This window comes from Felis catus, chromosome F1 (assembly GCF_018350175.1).
Source record: "Felis catus isolate Fca126 chromosome F1, F.catus_Fca126_mat1.0, whole genome shotgun sequence".
Lineage (NCBI taxonomy): Eukaryota > Metazoa > Chordata > Mammalia > Carnivora > Felidae > Felis > Felis catus.
In genome coordinates this window covers 13,583,963-13,610,385 of record NC_058384.1, presented here as the reverse complement: position 1 = coordinate 13,610,385, position 26,423 = coordinate 13,583,963, and the positions used below count along the sequence as shown (strand labels likewise).

At 41.5% G+C, this 26,423-nt stretch overlaps 1 non-coding gene across 1 annotated transcript; it reads left to right on the top strand.

Annotated features, from left to right (window-relative positions):
* Positions 1-19,876: 19,876 nt before the first annotated feature.
* Positions 19,877-20,010, top strand: LOC111558445. Its single transcript, XR_002739352.2, has one exon. It is a non-coding gene; the product is annotated as a small nucleolar RNA SNORA70 (small nucleolar RNA).
* Positions 20,011-26,423: the final 6,413 nt, after the last annotated feature.

The window sequence follows — 26,423 nt, the reverse complement described above, 5'->3', positions numbered from 1 at the left end:
CCATATGATCTCACTCACGTGGAATTTAAGAAACAAAACAAATAAACGAGGGGAAAACCAAAGAGAGATAAACCAAGAAACAGACTTAACTATGGAGAACAAACTGATGGTTAGTGGGGGCGGGGGACTGGGGAAATAAGTGATGGGGATTAAGCCGGGCACTTGTGATGAGCACTGGGTGTTGTACAGAATTGTTGAAACTCTATATTGTACACCTGAGACTAACATAGCACTGTATGTTACCTAACTGGAGTTAAAATAAAAACTTAAAAAAAAAACAACGAATTTCAGAATGTTGATAATTGTTTAAGGCAGGTGATAGACAGTTGGGGGCTCATTAGGTTCTCTTTCCATGCATTAAAAAAAAAATCCACAATAAAAAGTTTTGAAAAAGGTTTTTCTCGGTAACACAGTATATATATATATATATATATATATATATATATATATATATATAATTTTTTTTTTAGAAATCTTTTTAGTTTTTAAAATTTTTTTGGCAAAACTCTACATCTAGAATGTGAACACAGTGAGACTGGCCCTTCCCATTCTTTGTTCATAAACACAATTTAGCACCCATTTAATGAATAACCTATGTTTGGTGCAGTTGCTGCTGAGGCAAAAGGATTCAAAAGGAGCACATCATCTGGTCACCAAAAACAAGTCACATTTCTGACCTTCAGTTTCCTTATTGGAAAATGAGCAAACAAAACTGGATGGCCTCAGTAATCCCCTCCCAGTTCTATGCCTCTTGGAGTCTGGCTTCTTGAGAATAAGAACCATAATGACCTTTTGGTTAAGACAGCATAAAACGATTAGACTTTAAATACATGTGTACTTAATAATAGGTGACTTTCAACCAGAGGCCTGTTCCTTCAGGTGATAACAGGACATTCTTCATGGCTTTTGCTTCCCTGTCAACTCCCCTTTACTTTCTCTTCCGGTGCTAGTTTCTTTCCAAGAATAATCTGGGATTTTCAGCCAAATAGTTGCATTGCAGAACTTACCCTTCCAGAATTTATGGTATTTTACAATAACATACTCATAAAAATTTTTGGTAACTCTGCTGAGTTTTTTTTTTTTTAATTTTTTTTTTTTTTTTACATTTTATTTAATTTTGAGAGAGAGAGAGAGAGAAAGAGAGCACAAGTGGGGGAGGGGCGCAGAGAGAGAGAGAGAGAGAGAGAGAGAGAGAGAGAGACACACACACAGAATCTGAAGCAGGCTCCAGGCTCTGAGCTGTCAGCACAGAGCCTGACGCGGGGCTCCAACTCACAAACCGAGAGATTGTGACCTGAGCTGAAGTCTGATGCTTAACTGACTGAGCCACCCAGGCCCCCCACCCTTTTTTTTTTTTTTTAATGTGAGTTAATGTATTTGCAAATTAAATATGGTCATTTTCCTTAGCTATGAAGAGTAAGTGAAATCAGAAACACATTTGACAGGACAAGCCAAGTGCCATCTGGTACTCAGTTATTAGGAAATTGGAAGACTTAAAACCTCAATTTTGACATCCTGTGAAAAGAGCAAACACCAGGTTGTTCTAAAGAAATGAATTTAAAGTAAGTGTAGCTATTTTAAAAATGTGTTTAGCAGAAGCAGGAGAAAAATGTGTTTACAGAGTTGAATGTTGCCCTGGAGAATTCAGAAGTTAACTACATATATATGTATACATATATATACATATATATATGTATATATATATGTATATATATATATATATTTTATGACAGAAAAAGATAGACTCCCACAAAACCATCTTTTCTTGAAAGCTTTTTAAATTCAAAAATGTTATATCTTTGGATTCTTTTGTAGATTCTTGTTGGATTATTAATTACATATAACAAATCACATATAACAAATATTTCTTTAAAAATTTTTTTTAATATTTATTCTTAGAGAGAGAGAGAGAGAGAGAGCATGAGCAGGGAAGAGGCAGAGAGAGGGAGACACAGAATCCGAAGCAGGCTCCAGGATCCAAACTGTCAGCACAGAACCTGGCATAGGGCTTGAACCCACGAACTTTGAGATCGTGACCTGAGTGAGCCGAAGTCAGATGCTCAACCGACTGAGCCACCCAGGCGCCCCACAAATACTTCTATTAAATACTGTCCAAATAGTATTTTGCTCAGGGAGGCTTAGAGATGTATTTTGCCAACATGAGTGTGTGTTTTCTTGCAATCTTTTCTTGGGAACTGGGAGTACGCACTGCAACTGTATGCCTTAAACTTTTTTATTGGCAAGAAGGCAGGGCTAGGTTTGCAGTTACCTACAAACTTAGGTAAGTTGGTAACTTGCCTTTTTCTTCTGTCTTACAAATGAAAGAAAATGCCCGTTTTTTTACCTCCATCTCCTTCAGTCATTCTTCCTCCCTTCCTTCCACAAAAATTCACTGAGGTTTTTCTATGTGTGAACTTTTAGGGATTTAGAGAAGCAGGGATTGGGATGTGGAAGAGAAGAGGTTCTGACATTCCAACCAACCATCAAGAAAGTCCTGAATTCTAGGACAGAACTATACCCCACTTTCTTGCCAAGTCATGGCAGAGCTCTGATTCTCTCCTCAGCTCTGGAATTGTATTTCCAATTTTTTCTTTAATGTTATTAATTTGAGAAAGAGAGAGAGAGAGGCAGAGAGGGAGACACAGAATCCAAAGCAGGCTCCAGGCTCCAAGCTGTCAGCACAGAGCCCGAGAGAGGGCTCCAGAAACAGCACAGACCCTGACACAGGGCAGAGAGAGGGGGACAGAAGATCAGAAGCTGACAGCAGCAAGCCCGATGAGGGACTTGAACTCACAAACTGCAAGATCATGACCTGAGTCGGAGGCTCATCTGACTGAGCCACCCAGGGGCCCCTCCAATTAAAAAAAAAAAAAGTTTATGTATTTATTTTGATAGAGAGCATGTGGGGAGGGGCAGAGAGAGGGAGAGAGAGAGAGAGAGAATCCTAAGCAGGCTCTGCACTGACAGATGATCATGGGATCATGACCTGAGCGGAAATCAAGAGTCCGTGGCTCAACTGATTGAGCCACCCAGGCGCCCCTATATTCAGCTGCTTTCTAAAGATCACAACTCCTGGCTTCACCTAGTGGGGCCAATCACCAGTTCCCAACACTTCAGATAGCACAAGTTTCTGGGAGCCCCGCCGTCTGCACTGGCCCCTCAGTTCTATAGACATTTGGGATTGAGATCTTGGTACTATAGAGTGATGAGGTAGTAAAAACACAAGCTGTTTGCCATGGAACAGACTTGATTTGAATCCTGGCTCGGCCACTTAACTATTCTGACCTGTATCTCCTTACTGCAAAGTGGGCAGAGTATCTGCCTTACAAGAAGTTTCTTAAGAGAGTTTAAAGAGAAAATGCATGTAAAGCTCCACAGTAATTGTTAGCAAATGATAGCTAGAAAAAATATAATTAAAAATTGGAAATAGAGGGGTGCCAGGGGGGCCCAGTCAGTTAAGTCCAACTCTTGATTTCAGCTCAGGTCATGATCTCACAGTTCGTGAAATCAAGCCACATGTCAGGCTCTGTGCTGAGTGTGGAGCCTGCTTGAGATTCTCCCCCTCTGTCCCTCTCCCCTGCTTGTGCTGTCTCTCTAAAATTAAAAAAGAAAACCATTTGCAACAATGTGGATGGAACTAGGGGGTATTATGCTAGGCGAAATTAGAGAAAGACAAATATCATATGACTTCACTCATATGAGGAATTTAAAATACAAAACAGATGAACAAAAGAGAAGGGAAGAAAAAAATAATACAAAAAGAGGGAGAGGGACAGAACATAAGAGACTCTTAAATATAGAACAAACTGAGGGTTGCTGGAGGTGTTGTGAGTGAGTGGGATGGGCTACATGGGCAAGTGGGATGGGCTAAATGGGTAAGCGGCATTAAGGACACTTGTTGGGATGAGCACTGGGTGTTATACGTAGGGGATGAGTCACTGGATTCTACTGCTGAAATCATTATTGCATTATATGCTAACTAACTTGGATGTAAATTAAAAAAATAATGAAACCGTTAAAAAAGAAGAAAGTAAATAGCTGAATATAGATTTTTATTTTTTATTATTCATTCATTCATTCATTCATTCATTCATACTGTGAGCAGGGGAGAGGGGCAGAAAGAGAGAGAAATCTTAAGGTTCCACGGAGCCTGATGCAGGGTTCAATCCCACGACCCTGGGATCACGACCTGAGCTGAAATCAAGAGTCACGCCCTCGACCTACTGAGCCACCAGACACCTATGAATTCAGATTTTAAATGAAATCCCTCAGTTACCAAATGACGTTATTTAATCATACACACGTTTTTTCAAATGTCAGGGCCAAACAAAGCGTGTCTACAGACACCTCAACCTTAACGCCTCTGTAACTGTGTTCATCTTTTCCCTTCAAACCTGTTCGTTCCTGCTCATATGGCAGTAGGGGTATCTCTAGCCACAGAATGTGTGGGGTTCAAAACTGAAGTCGTTTCTCCTTTCTCCTCCTCATCCCACATTTCCAACTTCAGAAATACGTCCCAAACCTGATATTCCTCTCTGCCCTCCCTCCTCCTCGCTCCCCCCACCCCAACTACTGTCTTTGGTCAAATTCTTATTTCTATCTGCCCGATAGCAATACCTCGTACCTGGTATCCCTACTTCCAAGCTTTCTCCTCTGCAGAACTATGGGTTAAATTAAAAAAAAAAAAAATTAACCCCAAATCAGCGGAGAGAAAGGACACACTGTTAAAAAGGTAATTTGGGGAAAATTGGCTCACTATGTGGAGAAAATAGAAATTGGATCCCCACCTAACACCACACGGGAGAGTGGATTCTGGATGGCTTGAGGATCTAAATGCAGAAGGTAAAATGACAAAGTTAATAGAAGAACACGTAGGAGAATAACTTTGTGATTTGGGGTCAGAGAGGACTTAAAAAAAATAATGCAAAAGCCTCAACTATAAGGAAAAAAAATTGACAAATGGGATTATATCAAAACTGAGTATTTCTGTAAAAGATGTTAACAGAGGAAACAATAAGGAAAAGGCATTTGTAATATCTAAACCTACCTAAGGATTAATATATAGAATACTTAAAGATACTTCTGTAAAAGGCAGCAACCCTAATGGGGGGAAAAAAAGGACTGAGGATTAAAAAGTAGGCCACAGAAGTTTCCAGAAGAGGAAACCCGAATAACTAATAAGCATATGAAGAGAAGCGCCTCATCGGTGATCAGTGAGGTGCAGATAAAAACAGCAACGAAGGGGCGCATTCTGTCAGCGCAGAACGTGCTTGGGATTCTCTCCCTCTGTCTCTGCCCCTCCCCTGCGCGCCCTCTCCCCCCACCCCTCTCAAAATGAATAAACTTAACAGCAATGAAATGTCAGTTTACAGTGATGGGACCAGCAGGTATTAGAAAGCGTAGGTGGGGTGAGGGAGTTCAGTTACTCTCCTGCATTACTGTTGAAAGTGTGAAGTGGGGTGGCTGTTTTGGAGGGCAACCTGGCACTATGTAGTCAAATTAAGTATCAGCAGGCCCTGTGACCATAATTCTGCTCCTGAGTATATATACCAAAGGAATTGTTATACAGATGTATAACGGGACACATAAGAGATGTTCTGTGAAGCTTCTTTTCCCCCCATGTATTAGTGAGGAGTTGGGTGTTCATCACTGGGAGAATGGATAGTAAAATGTGATGGATGTACACCCCCTTTTAAAAAAAGGTTTATTTATTTTTGAGAGAGAGAGAGAGAGAGAGAGAGAGAGAGCAGGGGAGGGGCAGAGAGAGAGGGGGACAGAGGATCCAAAGCAGGCTCTGTGCTGATGGCACATGACCTGAGCCAAAGAAGAAGCTAAACCAACTGAGCCACCCAGGTGCCCCGATGGATGTATACCCTTAAGTATGGTATAGCAATTACAATAAACAGATTGGCTATACACACTGCCGTATGGATACATTTTAAAATCATAATGTTTATAAAAAAACAAGTAAAAGAGAATGAGTTACGTGACACCCTACCATTTACATTAATTAAAAATACATGCACGTTTCTATTCGATATAGGGTTCCTATCCAGAATATATAAAGGATTTATGCAACTCAGCACCAAAAACCCCACAAATAATCTAAAAATGGGCAGAAGACAAAAGAAAAAATGGGCAGAAGATACGAACAGACATTTCTCTAAAGAAGACATACAGATGGCCAAAGGCACATGAACAAAGTGCTCAATATCACCAATCATCAAGGAAATGCAAATGAAAAGCACAATGGGATATCATCTCACACCAGAAAGAATGGTCCAGATCAAAAAACATAAGAAATGAGTGCTGGCAAGATATAGAGAAAAAGGAACTCTTGTGCACTAATGGTGGGAATGCAAGCTGTTGCAACCACTGTGGAAAACAGTATGAAGTTTCCTCAAATATTAAAAATAGAATTACCATATGATCTGGTAATTCCACTACTGGGTATTTACCCAAAGAATACAAAAACACTGAAGTTGAAAAGATATATGCACCCTTGTGTTTACTGCAGCATTATTTACAGTAGTCAAATTATGGCAGCAGCCCAAGTGTCCATCCATAGATGAATGGATAAAAAAGATGTGGTATATGCATACAATGGAATGTTACTTGGCCATAAAAGAATGAAATCTTGCCATTTGCAACAACGTGGATGGACCTAGAGAGTATAATGCTAAGTGAAATAAGTTAGTCGGAGAAAAACAAATACTATATGATTTCACTCATATGTGTAATTTAAACAGAACAGAAACAGAAACAGAACAAATAAACAAAGAAATAAACTGACAGACCAAGAAACAGATTTTTAACTATACAGAACAAACTGACGGTTACCAGAGAGAAGGAGAGTGGGGAGAATGAAATAGGAGAAATAGGTGATGGGGGTTAAGAGAACATTTATCACAATGAGCATTGAGAAGTGTATATAATTGTCGAAGCACTATATTGTACACCTGAAACTAATATAACACTGTATTTTAACTATACTGAAATCAAAATAAGAAATAAAAGATGAGCACATTTAAAAAAGAGTTTATTTGGGGCGCTTGGGTGGTTCGGTCAGTTGAGCGTCCGACTTCGGTTCAGGTCATGATCTCGCAGTTCGAGCTCGACATCGAGCTCTGTGCTGACAGCTCAGAGCCTGGAGCCTGCTTGGGATTCTGTGTCTCCCTCTCTCTCTGCCCCTCCCCTGCTCGTGCTCTGTCCCTCTCTCTCAAAAATAAATAAACATAAAAATATTAAAAAGTTTATTTATTTTGAGAGGGAGAGAAAGAGTGAGAAAGTGAGCACACGTGAGTGAGGGAGGAGCAGAGAGAGGAGGAGAGAGAGAATCCCAAGCGGGCTCTTGCACTGCCAGCACCGTACAGATCTGTGAGATCGTGACCTGAGCCAAAATCAAGAGTCCGACGCTTAACCCACTGAGCCACCCAGGCACCCAAGATATGCACATTTTGTAAGAACACACACAAAGAAGAACAGAAACACACATAAACGAAAATATCATTGCATGTTATATGATTGCATATAGTAGGAGTTAAGGGGCATGAAAGAGATGGAATATGAGGATACAAAGAGAATAAATCAGAAAGTTTTGTCTGGACAAAAAAATAATAATAGGCCATGCACGACCTGTTCAGTATGATTAACTCATCCTTGTGCATCTGAGGTCCAATAAGAATCATATTCCCCCTCCCACCCCGTACACACAGACAACGCACACAAACGCTTTCTCCTTAGTACTTCCAAAGCTAACTTTCCTCCATTGACTTTCTGTCACCTACAATTAAGTCAAATTTCATAATAAACTGTCCCAAGGTCTTCCACCTCTCCCTGAAATTCTTGCCATTCCTGAACATACCTTTCCTATTGTTTCCATCTTGAGTTTTGACTCTTATCATATTGTATTGCGATAATTTGTTTACATGTTTGGGGGTGACTGGAGTTGAGGGTCCGACTCTTGGTTTTGGCTCAGGTCGTGATCCCAGGGTAGTAGGATTGAGCCCTGTGTCGGGCTCTGAGCTGAGTGTGAAGCCTGCTTGGGATTCTCTCTCTTTCTCTCTCTTTCTCTCCCTCTGCCCCACTTCCCCACACTCTCTAAAATTAAAAAAAAATTTTTTTTTTTAAAGAGCATTTCTTTAAAAAAAATGGGAGGTAAAGGAAGTGGTGAAGGAAAAAAAAAGTTTGTTGAATTAAGTAATTACTCAGTGAGTTATCAAATCCAGTCAGCACCCTAAGGACTGAAATTTGGATCCAGTCAAATTCCCAATGTCTTCTGGAAATGAATGTTGACAAGGAGAAATATGAGGCCTCCTGACTTTCTCCTGTATGAATGATTTAATTTTTTCAGTCCAATAACTTTATTAGGATATGCCTTTTTGGATGAGTTTTCCCTGGTACTTAGTAAGTCCTTCCAGTAAGTACACTCACATCCTCATTTGTTTCAGGAACATTTTCTTGAGTCTTTTGGAACTATTTATTATTGCATTATTTTGGTTTTCTTCTTCAAGGACTTAAATTGTGCAAATGTTGACACTCCTTGTGTTCTAGATAATGCTGTCTCCATTATAATCTTTATTTTAAAAAAGTAAGATCTTTATTTTGCTTTTCTTATTTTTTAAAAAAAAATTAGACAGGGAGAGAGAGAGAGAGAGAGAGAGAGAGAGAGAGAGAGAGAGAGAGCGCAATCGAGGAAAGGAGAGAATCTTAAGCAGGCTCCACACTCAGCATGGAGCCCAACATAGGGCTCGATTCCACAACCCTGGGATCATGACCTGAGCTGAAATCAAGAGTCAGATGCTCTACCAACTGAGCCACCCAGGTGCTCCACTTTTCTTATTTTTTTATACTTTAGGACACTTACTGTATTTTTCTTCCGTGTCTGTTCTCCCTGTGTTTCTGCTGTCTCATCCTCACATTTGTTGGCCTTACTTTTTCTGTGTCCTTCTTTCAGTTTACATTTTATCTCCTAGGATTGTCTCATCAAGTCTTTCCAAAATTCTTGTATTTCTGCTTTGCTTCATTTATATTTCTTAACTTCCTGGTGAAAATTTTGGTTATATCTCTTTTTTAAAAACAATTTCGTTCTTAAATTTGAGTATGTTTGACACACAATGTTATGGTAGTTTCAGGTGAACAACATAGTGATTCAACATGTCTATAGGTTATGCTATGCTTACCACTTGCACCGATTTCTTTTTTTTTTAGGTTTTTATTTATTTGAGTCATCTCTGCACCCAGTGTGGGGCTCGAACTCACGACCCCAAGATCAAGAGTTGTGTGCTCTTCAGACGGAGGCAGCCCAGCGCACCCCTCACCTGTTTCTTGGTAGCTAGTTTTCCCCCTGGTTCATAAATTTGGAATTATCTTCACATTTTGAAAAAGTACATTTGTATCAGTGCTGTGATAGAACCTTTTTTTTTTTTTTTTTTTTTTTTTTTTACTGCCTAACAACGAATGTGTTAGATTTTCACAAGCCATCGTTTGCAGATTATTGCACAGCAAGACAGGCAGGTTAGGGTAGTGTTTGCGGGCTTATAACCCAAAAGCTCTCTCCTTCTCCGTTGCTACAAGAACTGCCCCCACATATTAGGATTATTTTTGTGACTCTTTGGAGAGTCCCACCCTGCCCCCGAGCCCCTGTTCTGCTTTCTCTCTTTATGAATTTGGCTACTCTAGCTATATCATATAAGTGGAATCATACAGTATTTGTCCTCTCGTGTCTGGCTTATTTCACTTAGCATGTTTTCAAGAATCATCCACGTTGTAACATGTATCAGAATTGCTTTCCTTTTTAAGGCCAAATAATATTCCATTGTACGTATATGCCACATTTGGTTCATCAATTCACCTTTCAGTGGGCATTTCCATTGTTTCTACCTTTTGGCTATTGTGGATAATGCTGCTATAAACATTGGCATATCCTAATTGTGTATTTGTTTCTGTGTTTCATTGTTGCTTTTCTAGTTGCTTTGTGTGCTTTCCAGGAGGTTTAAGATGCTGATCTGCACAGCTGTGATTATTCTGGACATTCCTTGGAAGCTGCATTTTAAAATAAATATTCCAGAGATTCTTAGGGTCAGCCAAGTTTGGAAAACAATTTGACCCGTTTCCATTTGAGTAAAATCCAGTGAAAATAGCATCCTATAGTCTCTGAGAAGAGAAGAAGCACCCAGAAACCTGGGTAAGGTTCGTCCGAGGAGAAGCATTGATAGGAAGTGGGAGGATTGGTATGTATAAACAGGTTAGATACGTAAGAACCAATTGTTCTATGAACCACCATCTGGCAGAGCTGGTCCTGCTTCCATGGGTCTCTATGCCGGCAGAGAGAGGGTGGCATGGATGGGTTAAAATTGCCTAATTCCATTTCTGGGCTGACAGCACCTACAGAAAATCCCTATTTGGCTCTGCTTTCAAGAATGCCAAGCTTAGCTCAGCACTTCCGCTGTGCATCTGCTGATGCCCATATTTTGAACGGGGGGTAACCCAAATCATGTCACAGTAACTGTTAGTTCCTGTTTTAACATCATAATTTTAAAGCTTGTAGGGGCGCCTGGGTGGCTCAGTCAGTTTAACGTCTGATTCTTGATTTCGGCTCAGGTCGTGATCCCAGGGTTGTGGGATCAAGCCCTGCATTGGGCTCTGCACTGAGCATGGAGACTGCTTGAGATTCTCTCTCTCTCTCTCTCTCTCTCTGCCTCTGCCTCTCTCTCTCACTTGTGCATGTACTCTCTCTCTCTCCGAAATAAAATAAAAAATTAAAAAAAAATCTTGTAAAGGTTTCCAAGAGTTATTGGCTGGTCTAAACTCACCTCTTGTGCATGTCTTAGATTTGCATCAAGGGAGTTATGTGAGTACCCCAAGGAATAGCCTCGGTGACATAAGCAAATTGTAGTCATGGGAATATCTTTGAGGCTGTTTGTTAGTGTACTGTTGTTCAAACTCCATAAAGCAATGGCATAGCGACTCAGGTAAAACAGTTTGGTATTTTATGGCCAGCAAAGAGACACTCGGGTAGCTTTCTAGAGCGAGAAAAACATTTTGCAGGGCACCTGGCTGGCTAAATCAGAAGAGCAAGCAACTCTTGATCTGGGAACTGCGAGTTTGAGCCCCATGTTGGATACAGAGATGACTTAAGTAAATAAATAAGCTTAAAAGAATTTTGCTAGCGGCTGCCACATTTTTATTCATTCAGTAAATATTTATTGAGCTCCTATTGTGCTCTAGGTGTAGCAGATAAAGCAGAGGAAAAGATTTTTTTAAAAAGTCCCTAAAGTTCCTGAGCTTTCATTCTGGTGTGGGAAACAGAAAATAAACAAGCGACCAAATACCAAGATCTTTCCAGAATACACAGTACCAAGTTGACCTAATTAAGTACTTCATAGTGATTGATTAAATGTATTGCAAGAATGCTTTAGATTTTGAGGCCCAGTGGCTGATTTCAATTCGGCTTTGTCTCTAAAAATACAACTTACAAACAAATCTTCCTGACATGAAATTATTTTGCAAAGGTCTTCCTCTTTCTTAAGGACTGAGAAAACATGGGGACTCATGGGTAAAGAGAACCAACAGTATCAGTTAACAATAGGGTTACGCGAAGGGGCACCTGGGTGTCCCCTCTTGACTTTGGCTCAGGTCGTGATCTCTTGGTCACGGGATGGGGCCCCACGTGGGCTCCTCGCTGGTGCGCGGGGCACGGAGCCTGCTTCAGACTCTCGCCCTCCCGCTCACGCGCATGCGTCACCACTCACACGCGCGCGTCATGGCTGGCGTGTGCCTGACTGCGCATGAGCGCGGGCAGTCTCTCCCTCGGATAAAATAAAAAAAAAAAAAAAAAATACATGGTGAAGGGCAGACTGGCAGTATAGATTCAGAGTGCCACGGCATTTCGCATAGGAACCGAGGGTTTCCATGGTTTTGGGGTCTGAGTGTGGAAGCTTTTGCGTTTCAGACAGATTTCAGACTTCACCCACAATTTCTTAAATTGGCTTATCCACTTGTTCACTTTCTTTGGTGTTCCGTCCCTTAGCGGAGGGAGTGGGAGGTGAGAGGAGGCGGAGGTTATTATGTGCTGTTCCCTGTGGGCTGCCGGTATATAAAAATGGCACCGGGAGATGGTTGGGAGCGGTGCTTCTTGTTTCTAACCAGGATGGCAGGGGTTGAGGGTTTGGTGGTTGTAGCTGTTAAGGAAAATGTGGAAAGATCCCAGGTGTTAGAGTGCCTGACTGATTGTCCACAGCGACTAAGTGGAAAACCGTGCCTTTGGTCTGGGATACGAAAATCTCCATCAGAAATGAAACAGTGGTCACTCTGGCTCGATTTGAGCGGGCTAGGGCCTGAATGTGTTTCATTTGCTTTTGATAATACCACACAGATATCTTTCCTGAAATATTTAGGTTGAAAGAATGACCAAGGACGGAAAAAGGAATGCTGTCTAAATGTCACACAAGAATGAAACTGTAAGGAGTTAGAAGCATAGGAGATTAAATTGGTATTGAGCAGAGTATTTGGTGGGAGTAAAATCGTTAATTTAAGTGACATGCCACCATTGAATGTAAATTATTCTTATACAGGTGATTTTTTTTTGTCTAGATGACATGTAAACATGCATGGAATCCTCCTTTAATCATGCCTGCACTAAAGTTTTTGAATTTTATTTTATTTTATTTTTTTTAATGTTTATTTATTTTTGAGAGAGACAGAGCATGAGCAGGGGAGGGCCAGAGAGACAGGGAGACGCAGAATCCGAAGCAGACTCCAGGCTCTGAGCTGGCAGCACAGAGCCCAGTGCGGAGCTCGAACTCAGGAGCTGAAAGATCATGACCTGAGCCGAAGTCAGGCTCCCAACCAACGGAGCCACCCAGGCGCCCCTAGAATTTTATATTTTATTTTATTTTATTTTATTTTATTTTATTTTATTTTATTTTAGACACAGAGAGAATGAGGGGCACCTGGGTAGCTCCGTTGGTTGAGCGTTTAACTTCGGCTCGGGTCATGATCTCACAGTTTGGGAGTTCAAGCTCCATGTGAGGCTCTCTGTTGTCAGTACAGAGCCCACATCTGATCCTTTGTCCCCTTCTCTCTCTGCCCCTCCCCCACTCATGCTTGCTCTCTCTCTCTCTCTCTCAAAAATAAACATTAAAAAAAAGAGAGAGACAGAGAGAGTGTGGCAGAGGGAGGGAGGGAGAGAGAGAGCAAGAAACAGAGAATCTCAAGCAGGTTACGTGTCCAGTGCAGAGTCCGACGCAGGGCTCCATCTCACAAGCTTGGGATCATGACCTGAGCTGAAATCAAGAATTGGACGCTCGACTGACTGAGGCACCCAGGAGCCCTAAATTTTTAGAATTAAAAAAAAAATTTTTTTGCTACGCGTGTCACTTGTAAGCTTACTCCCTTTCTAATCATATTGGGGCAAATAAGTTTGTCTGCCAAACATTAATTAACTTGTAGAAGTATGAGGAAACATTTAGGAAATAGGAACCTATATCCAAAGTTTACACAATTAGCAAATGGACTTGATTTGATCTCATTCCAATTTATGTCAGGCAAAAAGAATTGCATTTTGCTTACAAACGAATTTACAAATGAGAAAAGACACATGTAGCATTCAGTCAAGTGTTCTCCGGGGAGTGTGTCATTATCTGTTTATATAATGAACTCCCAAATGAAGGCGAGAAATGACTGCACACAAATGTTCTATCCCTGCTCTACTGAAGCAATGAACCTGGAGAGGTGGGTTTTATTTGTTGTTATGTTTGGTTAGTTTTGAGAGAGAGAGAGAGAGAGAGAGAGAGAGAGAGAGCTCGCCCAGGTGTGCGTGAGAGCAGCAGATGGACAGGGAGAGGGAGACAGAGGATCCAAAGTGGGCTCCACGCTGAGAGCAGAGAGTCCCCATGTGGGGTCGAACTCCTGAGCCCAAGTCGGATGCTTGGAACTGACTGAGGCATCCTGGTGCCCCCCACCCCTGGGAAAAGGCTGGTAATAGCAGAGACAATTTAAGTCTCCGTAGAATGTTTAAAAATCAAAAGAGAGAGAGAGAAAAAAAAAACCTTCTTTACATTAAAGCCTGACGATTAATTATGGTGATAGTTAAAAACCAAGCTTAAAAAATTTCACTTTCCACATCGCTTTTAAAATATGTTTGGAAACAGAAACCCATGGGGGGAGGGGAAGAAGAAGAAGAAGAAAAAAAGAGGTTAGAGAGGGAGAGAGCCAAAGCATAAGAGACTCTTAAGAACTGAGCCACCCAGGCGTCCCCATAAGAGACTCTTAAGAACTGAGAACAAACTGAGGGTTGATGGGGGGTGGGAGGGAGGGGAGGGTGGGTGATGGGTATTGAAGAGGGCATCTTTTGGGATGAGCACTGGGTGTTGTATGGAAACCAATTTGACAATAAATTAAAAAAAAATGATTGAAAACAAAATGCTTCACAGAGTTTTCCTTTTCACTGGCTTGTGTTGACGGACACCGAACCAATTGGAATTGATTTTTGTTGTCTAGTTGATAATGTTAAAATTAAAAACAAAATTAAAAAAAAATTAACATTTATTTATTTTTTGGGAGTCAGAGAGAGACTGAGCACGAGCAGGGGAGGTGCAGAGAGAGGGAGACACAGAATCAGAAGTAGGCTCCAGGCTCTGAGTTGTCAGCGCAGAGCCGGATGCGGGACTCAAACCCACGAACCGTGAGACCGTGACCCGAGGTGAAGTCAGTCGCCCAACCGACTGAGCCACCCAGGTGCCCTGATAATGTTAAAATTTTTTATGGTAATATTTTCATGTCCTTCTTTCCTTTCCTTAGCACATTGCATGAATGTGTGACCATTTTTCCTTTCACACTGCTTGCTTTATAATTGCAAGGGACTATTAACCAAATTAGAGGAATCTTGAGGTAAATAGTAAATTATATTTACCTACGACACACATTGCCACTGAGGCATACCATAATGAAAATTGATAATCTATGAAACAGGCCTCTGAGGCCCCTTTCACAGAAGATTTTCTTCTGAAAGAGTTGAAAAAGCTTTTAAGAACGAGGATCATCTTTTTTTTTTAACGTTTATTTTTAAGAGACTGCAAGTGGAGGAGGGGCAGAGAGAGGAGACAGAGGATCCGAAGCAGGATTTGCGCTGACGGCAGTGAGCCCAATGTGGGGCTCATGAACCAGGAGATCATGGCCTGAGCTGAAGTCAGATGATCAACCGACTGAGCCACCCGGGTGCCCCCAAAATGAGGATCATCTTAAAATGAGTTATCATTGAGGTCAAGTCTCTATCATTAACACATTAGAAGATAAGTTTATGCTGGCAGGAGTATGATGGCTCTGGATAGAAATGTCCTGGAAATCTCCTGAATAATATTTATGAACCTAAAATGTGCATACTGATAATTTATTCTACAAGCTTACGACTTTCTCCTCTTTCTTCTTTTTCTTCTTCCTCCCCTTTGTCTTTTCAGCTCCACAGACTTGAAGTCATTTAGTCATTGACTCAATGTGTTCTTTTTCAGTGCCTATATCAGGCACTACTCTAGGCTCTGGGAATATGGCAGTGAACGAAATATACAAAATTCCCCTTTTTGGGAGAAATCTGATGGATGTGGGCATCCAAGGTCATATCACCCTCATTGAGACAGACCAACGTCTTATATCTCCTGATATGATGCTCTGAGGGCACACCACTTCTGTAAGATTCCTGCCCAAAATGCGTAATGTGAATCTGACCATGAGGAAAGAGACAAACACAGGTTGAGGGATATCTGCGAAAGAACTGGCCTCAACTCTTAAAAAATGTCAAGGTAAAGAAAGACCACCACGACCACCAGCAAAAGACTGAGGACCTCTTCCAGATTACTAAATGCAGTGGACCGGGTCCTGGATTAGGGAAAAAAGCTATAAAAAACATTATTGGGACAATTGATGTTATTTGAATATGGACTGTGTGAATTAGATAATAGTGTTGTATAATTGTTACGTTTTGAGATTTGGGTAATTACACCTATTACAATTAGATATGCTGTATTACATAGAAAATATAGGGGCACCTGGGTGGCTCAGTTGGTTGAACATCCAACTCTTGATTTCGGCTCGGGTCATGATCTCATGGTTTGTGGGATTGAGCCCTTTGGGCTCTGGGCTGGGTGTGGAGTCTACTTAAGATTCTTTCTCTCTCTCTCCCTCCCTTCCCCCTTCCCTGCTTACTCTCTCTCTCTTTGTCTCTTTCATAAAAAGAAAATATATATATAACACAGGATATATACCTAAATATATAGTATATATTCGTCATGTCTTTTCTGCATATTGTGCATATATTTTTGGGTTTACTGAACAACTGAGCATAGAGTACAGAGTTCCCATATGTGTCCTTCAAACGATTTCTTTTTTATTAACATCTTTCATTAATGTGATACATTTGCTACAATTGATGAGCCAGTAGTAACACATTATTATTATTATTTTAATCTAATAATTTATTTTTTATGACTTACATCCAAGTTAGTTGGCACGTGGAGTAACACATGATTATTAACTGAAGTCCATAATGTACATTTTAGGGTTTGCTCTTTGTATTGTACAGTTTTATGGGTTTTGCCAAATGCATAATGTCATGTGTCCACCATTACTGTATTACATAGAATAGTTTTATTGCCTTAAAAATTCCCTGTTCTCCACTTGTTCAGCTCTCCATTCCCTTTAATCCTGGCCAATCACAGATCCTTCTATCTCTGCATTTTTGCCTTTTCCAGAATGTGAGGTTTGGAATTAATTATACCACATGTAGCCTTTTCAAATAGCTTCTTTCGCTTTCGAAATATGCATTTAGGGGAGCCTGGGTGGCTCAGCTGGTTGAACATCTGACTCTTGATTTTGGCTTAGGTCATGATCCCAGGGTCATGGGATCGAGCCCTGTGTCAGGCTCTCAAGCCCTGTGTTGGGCTCTGTGCTGAGTGTGGATCCTGCTTGAGGTTCTCTCTCTCTCTCTCTCTCTCTCTCTCTCTCTCTCCCTCTGCTGCTCTCCCCTGCTCACTCTTTCTAAAATAAAAAAAAAAAGGAAATATGCCTTTAAGTTTTCTATGTATCTCCTTGTGGCTTGATCGCTCCTTTCTTTTTATCCCTGAATACTGTTCCATTGTACAGATGTACCACAGTTTGTTTATCCATTCACTTATTGAAGAATATCTTGGCTGCTTCCAATTTTCGACAACTGTGAAGAAAGCTGCTATAAATATCCACGTGCAGATTTTTGTGTGGACAAAAGTTTTCAACTCATTTGAGTAAATAACTAGGAGTGCGATTGCTGGCATGCTAAGTCTATGCTTAGCTTTGTAAGAAACTGCCAAACTGCCTTCCCAAGTGGCTGTACTGGTTTAATGAGCATGGGAGTTTTGAACTCCTGCATTTCTGACCTGGGCTAGCTCAGCCCTCCTTAAGCAACTTGATGGTCCCCTCGCTCCTGGGAGGTCGCTGTGTTAAAGCCCAACATGGTGCAGATACCGGATTGGCACAGAGTGCTATACCGCCCAGAACTCCTAGGCTCGAGTGAAATTCCTGTCTCCAAAGCAGCTGGGACTACAGGTGTGGGCCATCGACTCCAGTGCTCCTGGCCGTACCATGTGGCATTCCCACCAGCAATGAATGAGGGTTCCTATTGCTTCCCATCCTCACCAGCATTTGATGCTGTCAGTTATCATAATTTTTGAAATTTTAGCCCCTTCTAGTCTATGTGTAGTGGGATCTCATCTTTCCTTCAATTTGCATTTTCTTAATGACATATGATGCTGAGCATCTTCTCTTGTGCGTACTTCCCATTGGCGTACCTCCTTTGCAAAGTTGTCCGTTTAGATCTTTTGCCCGTTTGCTTCAGCTCTTTTGTCTGAGGGGTTGTAGTTTTATTTTTTCCAACTTTTTTTTTTTTTTTTTTTTTGGGACAGAGAGAGACAGAGCATGAACGGGGGAGGGGCAGAGAGAGAGGGAGACACAGAATCGGAAACAGGCTCCAGGCTCCGAGCCATCAGCCCAGAGCCTGACGCGGGGCTCGAACTCACGGACCGCGAGATCGTGACCTGGCTGAAGTCGGACGCTTAACCGACTGCGCCACCCAGGCGCCCCTAGGGGTTGTAGTTTTAAATAGTGTGTTCAGAGAAGGTCTCATTGAGACTTCTGAATGAAGATCGGACAGGCTGAGGGAGGAAGCTGTTTGGAACTCTAGGGAAAGAATGTTCCAGGAAGACGTATAACCCCCTGCAAGGGCCATGAATGAAGGGTGTACTTGGTATGTTCTAGGCTGGCAAGAGGCCGGTGTGGCGTGAGTGAGTGGCCAGGGGAGAGATGAGCAGGTAAGAACAGAGGGACTAGGGGGTATGGCTGTTGTGGCTGGTGGACGCCAAGATTTTGCTTTCATGCTGAGTGAGACAGGAGCTGGAAGATCTAAAGCAGAAATTGATGTAATCTGACTTCTGTTTAATAGGCTCCTTTTACGTGCTGTGTTGAAAGCAGACCATGGGCATTTACTTTTGAACGTCGCCTCTGCAAAGAGAGCTTTCATACTATTCTTATTTTCTAATCTCATACTCTCATAAAATTTTGCCTGCTGCTCATTTTGTGTCCACCTCTTCATTCTTCGAAGCCGCGAGACAACCAGCCTCGGTTGAGCAGTCTCCACGCTGGGCATTGAGCCCAGTGCAGGGCTTCAACTCACGACCTTGAGACCAAGACCTGAACTGAGACCAAGAGTTCAGGCTACACGGACTCAGCCACCCAGGTGCCCCGTCACCATGCTCGCTTCTAATTGACTGTCTCAAATGCATTTATCCTTTCAAGTTAGAATTGCTATCCGATCTCTGTTCTCCAATGGTTTCTTCGTGGAAACCAAAATGCCAATATTTTGTCATAATATTTTAACTCTTTTAGGTATTTTATATTCTTTTATTAAAAATTTTTTTTAATGTTTATTTTTGAGAGAGAGAGAGAGAGAGAGAGAGAGAGAGAGAGAGAGGGAGTATGAGCAGGGAGGGGCAGAGAGAGAGGGAGGCACAGAATCTGAAGCAGGCTCTGAGCTGTCAGCACAGAGCCCGACACGGGGCTCGAACTCACGAGCCATGGGATCATGACCTGAGCCGAAGTCAGACACTCAACTGACTGAGCCACCCAGGCATCCCTATTTTATGCTCTTTTAACATTTGTATTCTCATTTCAAACCTCAAAATATTTTTCTCTTCTGCCAATTCCCCAAATAAAGTGTCAAATTTAATTTACATTTCTGGTAAGTCTGTCGTAATTTTGATCCAATAATATTTTAAATATAAATTTATTTCAAAAACATTCAGAAACCATTATAATGAACAGAAGTAGCAGAAAAGTCTTCACATGATAATCAGGATGCAAACTAGGTGAAATACTCCAAAGGCAAGAAAAACACTGAAGAGATACAAGTACAGATTTGCACTACTTTTAAGGTCTTTGGGGATGACATATTTTTGTTCTAAAGTCTATGGCAAACCACAAAATGTTTGTTGGTGAGAGATTAAGAGTTCTCACATTTCATAGCCTGTACCTGTGTATTTTACTTATATAAACAAATCAATAAATGAATCCTGAGGGCTAAAAAAAAAAAAAAAGAAAAGAAAAGAAAGAAAGAAAGAAAGAAAGAAAGAAAGAAAGAAAAAGAAGCAAGCAGACCAAAGGCAGGAAGACACAAAAGCAGACTGGCTGGGAGACTGTTGCCAAAACAGCCAAGAGGTGAAGGTGACTAAGCCCTGGGGTGGTATTGATAGGAAAGATGAGAAATGATTGAATTCTGCGCATATTTGGAAGATAAGGGATTTACTACTGGACTGGAATGGAGGTATGAGAAGGAGGAATGGAGGATAAAGAGAGTCTGCCGCTAGTTAAGCCAACTGTGCTCTTTCCCCACGGAGGCCTGCTGGGCCGTGGCCGAAAACAGTAGCCTCCTGGGTAGTGTACGCAGCCTGTTGCTTGTTGGGGTTGCCCTAAGGGACCTTGGAGACAGCCCTTTGCAGTGGACATTCATGTCTGGCCTCATGCTGTCTCCAATCTGGGCTCTAGACAGGTAAGCGAGGTGACTTTGGAAAGCCCCAGGGCACAGTGGCCTGGGTCCGCATTGGCAGTCGTCACGTCCATCCACGTCAAGCTGCAGAAAAGGGAGCATGTAACTGAGGCCGGCCCTATGCAGGGCCAAGTTCAGGTTCCCTGGCTGCCGGAAGATCCACATCTCCAAGAAGTGAGGAGAAATTCGAAAACGTGGTGGCGGAGAAGCGGCTCATCCCAGATGGCTATGGGTTCAAAGACATCCCTAATTGTGGCCCCCAGGACAAATGGTGGGCGCTGCACTCATGAAAACCTCGGTGCCGCCCCCTCCTTATTCATGCCCGTTGATGGATCCTACTTTCTGTCAACAACAGCAACAAGAACAAAAATAAACTGAGGTATATTAAAATGTTAAGGGTTTATTTGAGCTAACATTGATTTGAATCAGGCAGTGCCAGACTGGAAGCAGTTAGAAGCACCCTACTGGTGGGAACGAGGGGAAAGGTTTTCGGAGAGAAGCAAAACAAGGAAATGATTTCATTGGCTATAACTTAAGGAGTGCGTTACTTGGGAAAGCCTAGTTGGCGGTTTGTGATTGGTTGTTCCTCTTAACCTCGAGGCATCTGCAGGATTGACTCTGGTTTAGGTTTCAGTTTGTTTATGTAGGCCTACCATCAGAGCCACCCTCAGTCTGGTGACCTTCTCGTGTGACTGCTGTAACAGTTCTGAGTTTGTTTTGTTTGTTTTTTTCCCCTAAGCAAGTGGAGAATAGCATTGATCACCCTGTCACCCTAGGCCTGCACAAGGCCCTCTTTTTCCTCTTTATTTCTGATCCCGTATTCCTCATAGGCATCCGCCAGTAGACTTGAGACATATATTATTTAGAGTGTTTTAAATTTACATGGGCTCCGTGCTACCGATTTTATTTTGTGTATCACACCTTTTCCACTTGACACGATGTCTTCAGAACTGACCACATAGCTGAATGTATATCTGCTGCATTAATTCTGGCTGCTGCTTAGTTATGCACTGACTGCATACATTCCACTTGATAGAGTTATTTCCCTGACCACCAGCCCCCAGCTTACTCCCTGCCACTGCAAATGGCACTGAGAGGCACACCCTCATACAGGTTCCAATAAAGACTCGCATGCAAGTTTTTGCGGACTGTATTCCCAGGAGTGTGATTGCTGGGACGTATTTAGTTGCATAATTACTGGTTGCATCGTTCACTGTCGCAAACCAAGAGCCTTTGAGGTAACCCTTCCCCTGCATTCTTACCAGTTCTTGGTATTAAACTTTAAAATTTTTATAAAGTAGTATCTCATTGTTATTTTAATCGCACTATCTGCTTCCTAGGGAGTTCAAGCATCTTTTCATAGATTTGTTAGGCATTCTTCCTTCTGTGATTTGTCTATTCTAATTTTTTGTCCACTTTTCTATTGGATTTCCTATCAATCTATTGGATTTCCAATCAACTCTTGTTGATACATAGAAGTTCTCTCTATATTCTACGTATGAATTCCTTGAGTTTTAGAGGTGGCAAATATATTCTTCCAGGTTGTCACTTGTCTGTTAATTTTGTGTATCATGTCCTTCTTTCATAAGAAGCCCAATTTTTGTACACTCAATCTACATATTTCTCCTCTGATGGTTGTGGTTTTGAGGATTTCCTTACTAATTCCTCCAATTCATGGTCACAGAGATATTCTTCTATACTTTCCTTATCTTTATTGGTTTCCATTTCAGATTAAAGTATCTAATCTCTGGCACAAAAACAGACACTCAGATCAATGAAACAGAATAGAGAACCCAGAAATGGACCCACAAATGTAAGGCCAACTAATCTGGGACAAAGCAGGAAAGAATATCCAATGGAATAAAGACAGTCTCTTTGGCAAGTGGTGCTGGGAAAACTGGGCAGCGACATGCAGAAGAATGAACCTGGACCACTTTCTTACACCGTACAGAAAAATAAACTCAAAATGGATGAAAGGCCTAAATGTAAAATAGGAAGGAGGAGAAAGCAGGCAAAAACCTCTCTGATCTTGGCCACAGCAACTTCTTACTCAACACGTCTCCAGAGGCAAGGGAAACAAAAGCAAAAATGAACAACTGGGACCTCATCAAAATAAAAAGCTTGTGCACAGCGAAGGAAACAATCAGCAAAACTAAAAGGCAACCGACGGAATGGGAGAAGATATTTACAAACGACGTATCAGATAAAAGGTTAGTATACAAAATCTATAAAGAACTTATGAAACTCAACACCCAAAAAACAAATAATCCAGTGAAGAAATGGGCAAAAGACATGAATAGACACTTCTCCAAAGAAGACATCCAGATGGCCAACAAACACATGAAAACATGCTCAATATCACTCATCATCAGGGAAATACAAGTCAAAACCACAAAGAGATACCACCTCACACCTGTCAGAATGGCTAACATTAACAACTCAGTCAACAACAGATGTTGGTGAGGATGCAGAGAAAGAGGATCTCTTTGGCATTGCTGGTGGGAATGCAAACTGGTGCAGCCACGCTGGAAAATAGTATGGAGGTTCCTCAAAGAATTAAAAATAGAACTACCCTATGACCCAGCAATTGCACTACTAGGTATTTATCCAAGGGATACAGGTGTGCTATTTTGAAGGGGCACACACACCCCAATGTTTATAGCAGCACTATCAACAATAGCCAAAGTATGAAAAGAGCCCAAATGTCCACTGATGGATGAATAGGTAAAGAAGATGTGGTATATATACACAATGGAGTATTCCTTGGCAATCAAAAAGAATGAAATCTTGCCATTCGCAACTATGTGGATGGAACTAGAGGGTATTATGCTAAGTGAAATTAGTCAGAGAAAGACAAATATCATATGACTTCACTTATATGAGGACTTTAAGAACAGATGAACACAAGGGAAGGGAAGCAAAAATAATATAAAAACAGGGAGGGGGACAAAACATAAGAGACTCTTAAATATGGAGAACAAACAGAGGGTTACTGGAGGGGTTGTGGGAGGGGGGATGGGCTAAATGGGTAAGGGGCATTAAGGAATCTACTTCTGAAATTATTGTTGCACTATATGCTAACTAACTTGGATGTAAATAAAAAAAAAGTAATCTAGGGGCACATGGGGTGGCTCAGTCGGTTAACCATACGATTCTTGATTTTGGCTTAGGTCCTGATCTCATGGTTCTTGAGTTTGAGCCCCACATTGGGCTCTGTGCTGAAAGTATGGAATCTGCTTGAAATTCTCTCTCTCTCTCTCTCTCTCTCTCTCTCTCTCTCTCTCCCTCTCTCTCTCTCTGTCCCTCCCCCGCTCACATTTCCTCTGTCTCAAAATAAATAAATAAACATTAAGGTATCTAATCTATTACAGTCAACATTTCTATACGGTATCAGGTAGAACTCCAACTGACTTTTTCTCCATGGAGAAGACAGTGCTTCCGGCATCAATGGGTAAATGGTCTACCTTTTCTTCATTTTTAGAGATGCTATTGTATACGAAATTTCCGTGTACATGTGGGTGTGCTTCTGGATCCCTATTTTATTCCATTGATGTGCTATTCCTGGGCCAGTAGTAAATTACTTTCATTGCTGTGGCTTTGTGACATATCTTAATATCTGGTAAGAAAGGTCCTCCATCTTTGTTCTTCTTTTTCAAAATTGCGTTACATACTTGTGTCTTAGTTATTCTTTTATTTTAAAATTTTCTAATGTTTATTTTTAGAGAGAGAGACAAGACAAGAGAGTGAGCAGGGGAGGGGCAGAGAGAGAGAGGAAGACACAGACTCTGAAACAGGCTCCAGGCTCTGAGCTGTCAGCACAGAGCCTGAAGTGGGACCCAAACCCACGAGCCATGAGATCATGACCTGAATCAAAGTTGGACGCTTAACCAACTGAGCCACCCAGGCACCCCTGTGTCTCAGCTATTCTTTATAATTTTTAGAATCAGTTTGTCACACTCCTCTCAAAATTGTGTTGGAATTTGAACGAAAAATGTATAGTAAGCATGTTATTTTTAGAAGAATCTATAGGTTTCTTGTTTTTGTTAACTGTTTATTTATTTTGAAAGAGAGAGAGTGAGAGTGCACACGAGTGGGAAAGGGGCAGAGAGAGAGGGAGAGAGAGGATCCCAAGTAGGCTTTACATTGTCAGTGCAGAGCCTGATGTGGGGCTCAATGTCATGAGCCTGTGAGATCATGACCTGAGTCAGTTGCTTAACCGACTGAGCTACCCAGATGCCCAGAATTATAGATTTCTACTGGTAAGCTATTCCACGTGAATATGGTATTCTATATTTTCTGGCCCTCTTTCATGCTTTAATAGGGTTTGCAAGATGATTTTTAAGACTCAAATATAGAAATCACTACAGATATATTTAAAGAGACATTTATATGAGTGTAGTGAATGTTTGGAAACTATCTGTTCAATAATAAAGAAACGATTTAAAAAATAGCCAATAGTTTGATTATGCATTAATACAACATTGCATCAATAAAAAACATACCTTAGAGGCTCCTGGGTGGCTCAGTCAGTTAAGCATCCGACTTTGGCTCAGGTCATGATGTCACGGTTTGTGAATTCAAGCTCTGCATCGGGCTCTGTGCTGAAGGCTCGGAGTCTGGAGCCTGCTTCGGATTCTGTCTCCCTCTGTCTGTTCCTCCCCCACTCGCACTCTGTCTCTCTCTCTCTCTCTCAAAAATAAATAAAGATGAAACAAATTAAAAAAAATAAAAAAAACATACTTTAAATGAATCTTTAATGACATGAGAAAATATTCTTGCTATAATATTGCATTATTAATTACCGAGATTACATAGACTTCAATTGTCTTTATTACATACTTTTGGGTTCCAAATTCTCTAAAATGAACATGCTTTATTTTTGTGAAAACTGTTTTTTTCTTTTCTTTTCTTTATTATTTTTAAATGTTTATTTATTTATTTTGAAAGAGAGAGAGAGAGAGAGAGAGAGAGAGTGAGTGAAAGAGAGCATGTGGGGGAGGGGCCGAGAGTGAGGGAGAAAGAGAATCCGCTTTTGAGCTGTGGGGTTCAATCTCCTGAGATCGTGACCTGGGCAGAAATCAAGAGTCAGATGCTCAACAAACTGAGCCACCCAGGTGCCTTTGTTTTTTTTTGTTTTTTTGTTTTTTTTTTAAGTTGTTGGAAGCAAGTAAGATTTGCATTTGCCATCTGACTGTACAGGAACATTGGGAAAATGGTTTTTGACTCATCTGATGAGCTCATCCAGCACGAAACGATAAGTCATGTGAAAACTTCCCAGTTTGACCCCCTTCCTGCTCCATCTGCTGGCCAGTTTGTCAGGCCTCCTGACTCAGCTAAGCCTGAATAAATGTAATTTCACACATTTGCTTTTTCATGCAACAAATATTTAATAGTCTGCTGCTGTATGCAAAGCGCTCTATTGGGGCCGTTAAAGGCAAAGGGATGAGTTAAATAGCCTCAGCCCTGAAGGGGCTCAGCATGGCATATATACTCCTAGGGTCTGCCTGGCTGTCAGGCCCACCTTCTGTGCCAAGTCTCCAGTCTTCTATGCTCTAGGCAAGCCAGACTTTTTTCACTGTCTTCATGCCGTTCAGTCATTTGGAATTTCTTCCCTTCCTATAACCTATAAAAATGCTACTTATTCCTTACACATCTGTGAGGACTTCTTGGACCCTCCCACTTTTTCTGACATTCTTCCAGCACTTCTAGTGTGGCTCACACTTGGCCCGTTTTTTGGTGCATTCTTATCTTTTTAGTCATTTTTCCCAAAGCAAAGCTGGAGGCATGATTGTTGTCTGCATTAACTACTGCATGTTTGGTTGTGATGGACAGGAAAAATGGAAATTCAGCATGCATATTTTAGAACAACACACCCCACAACACTTTTCTCTTGTGATATTGTCAGCAGATAGGGAATTAAGGAAAAGAACGTATAGGACCACACTGGTGATAGATCGTCAGTGTCTCCTCAAAAGTTTTAATCAAAGAGATTGTCTGATAGATTTCACTAAAGCTGAGGGGCTATTTATTAGGGAATTAACAGACCTTGATAACTCAGAGGCCAAAAAAGAGTGGTTCCATCAAGGGGTGAGAAAACAGGGCTCCACAATGTCCCTGTGGCCCTTGCCCTGGGCTCCATCCACTTGGAGAAGGTGTGTCTAATTCTGATTTGCACAGGGCACCTTCCAAGTCCTGAGCTTTGCTCCCTAGAGCTGTGTTCCCCTGTGCAAGTGTCTCTCTTGACTTTGTGGAAAGGAGTTACAGAGGCCCAGCTGTCCACAGGAGAAGGGAAGGCTCTGTTCCGTCTCCCAGACTCACCCATCGGCTCATTCTCTTCTTCTACGTGGAGGAGTGAGGT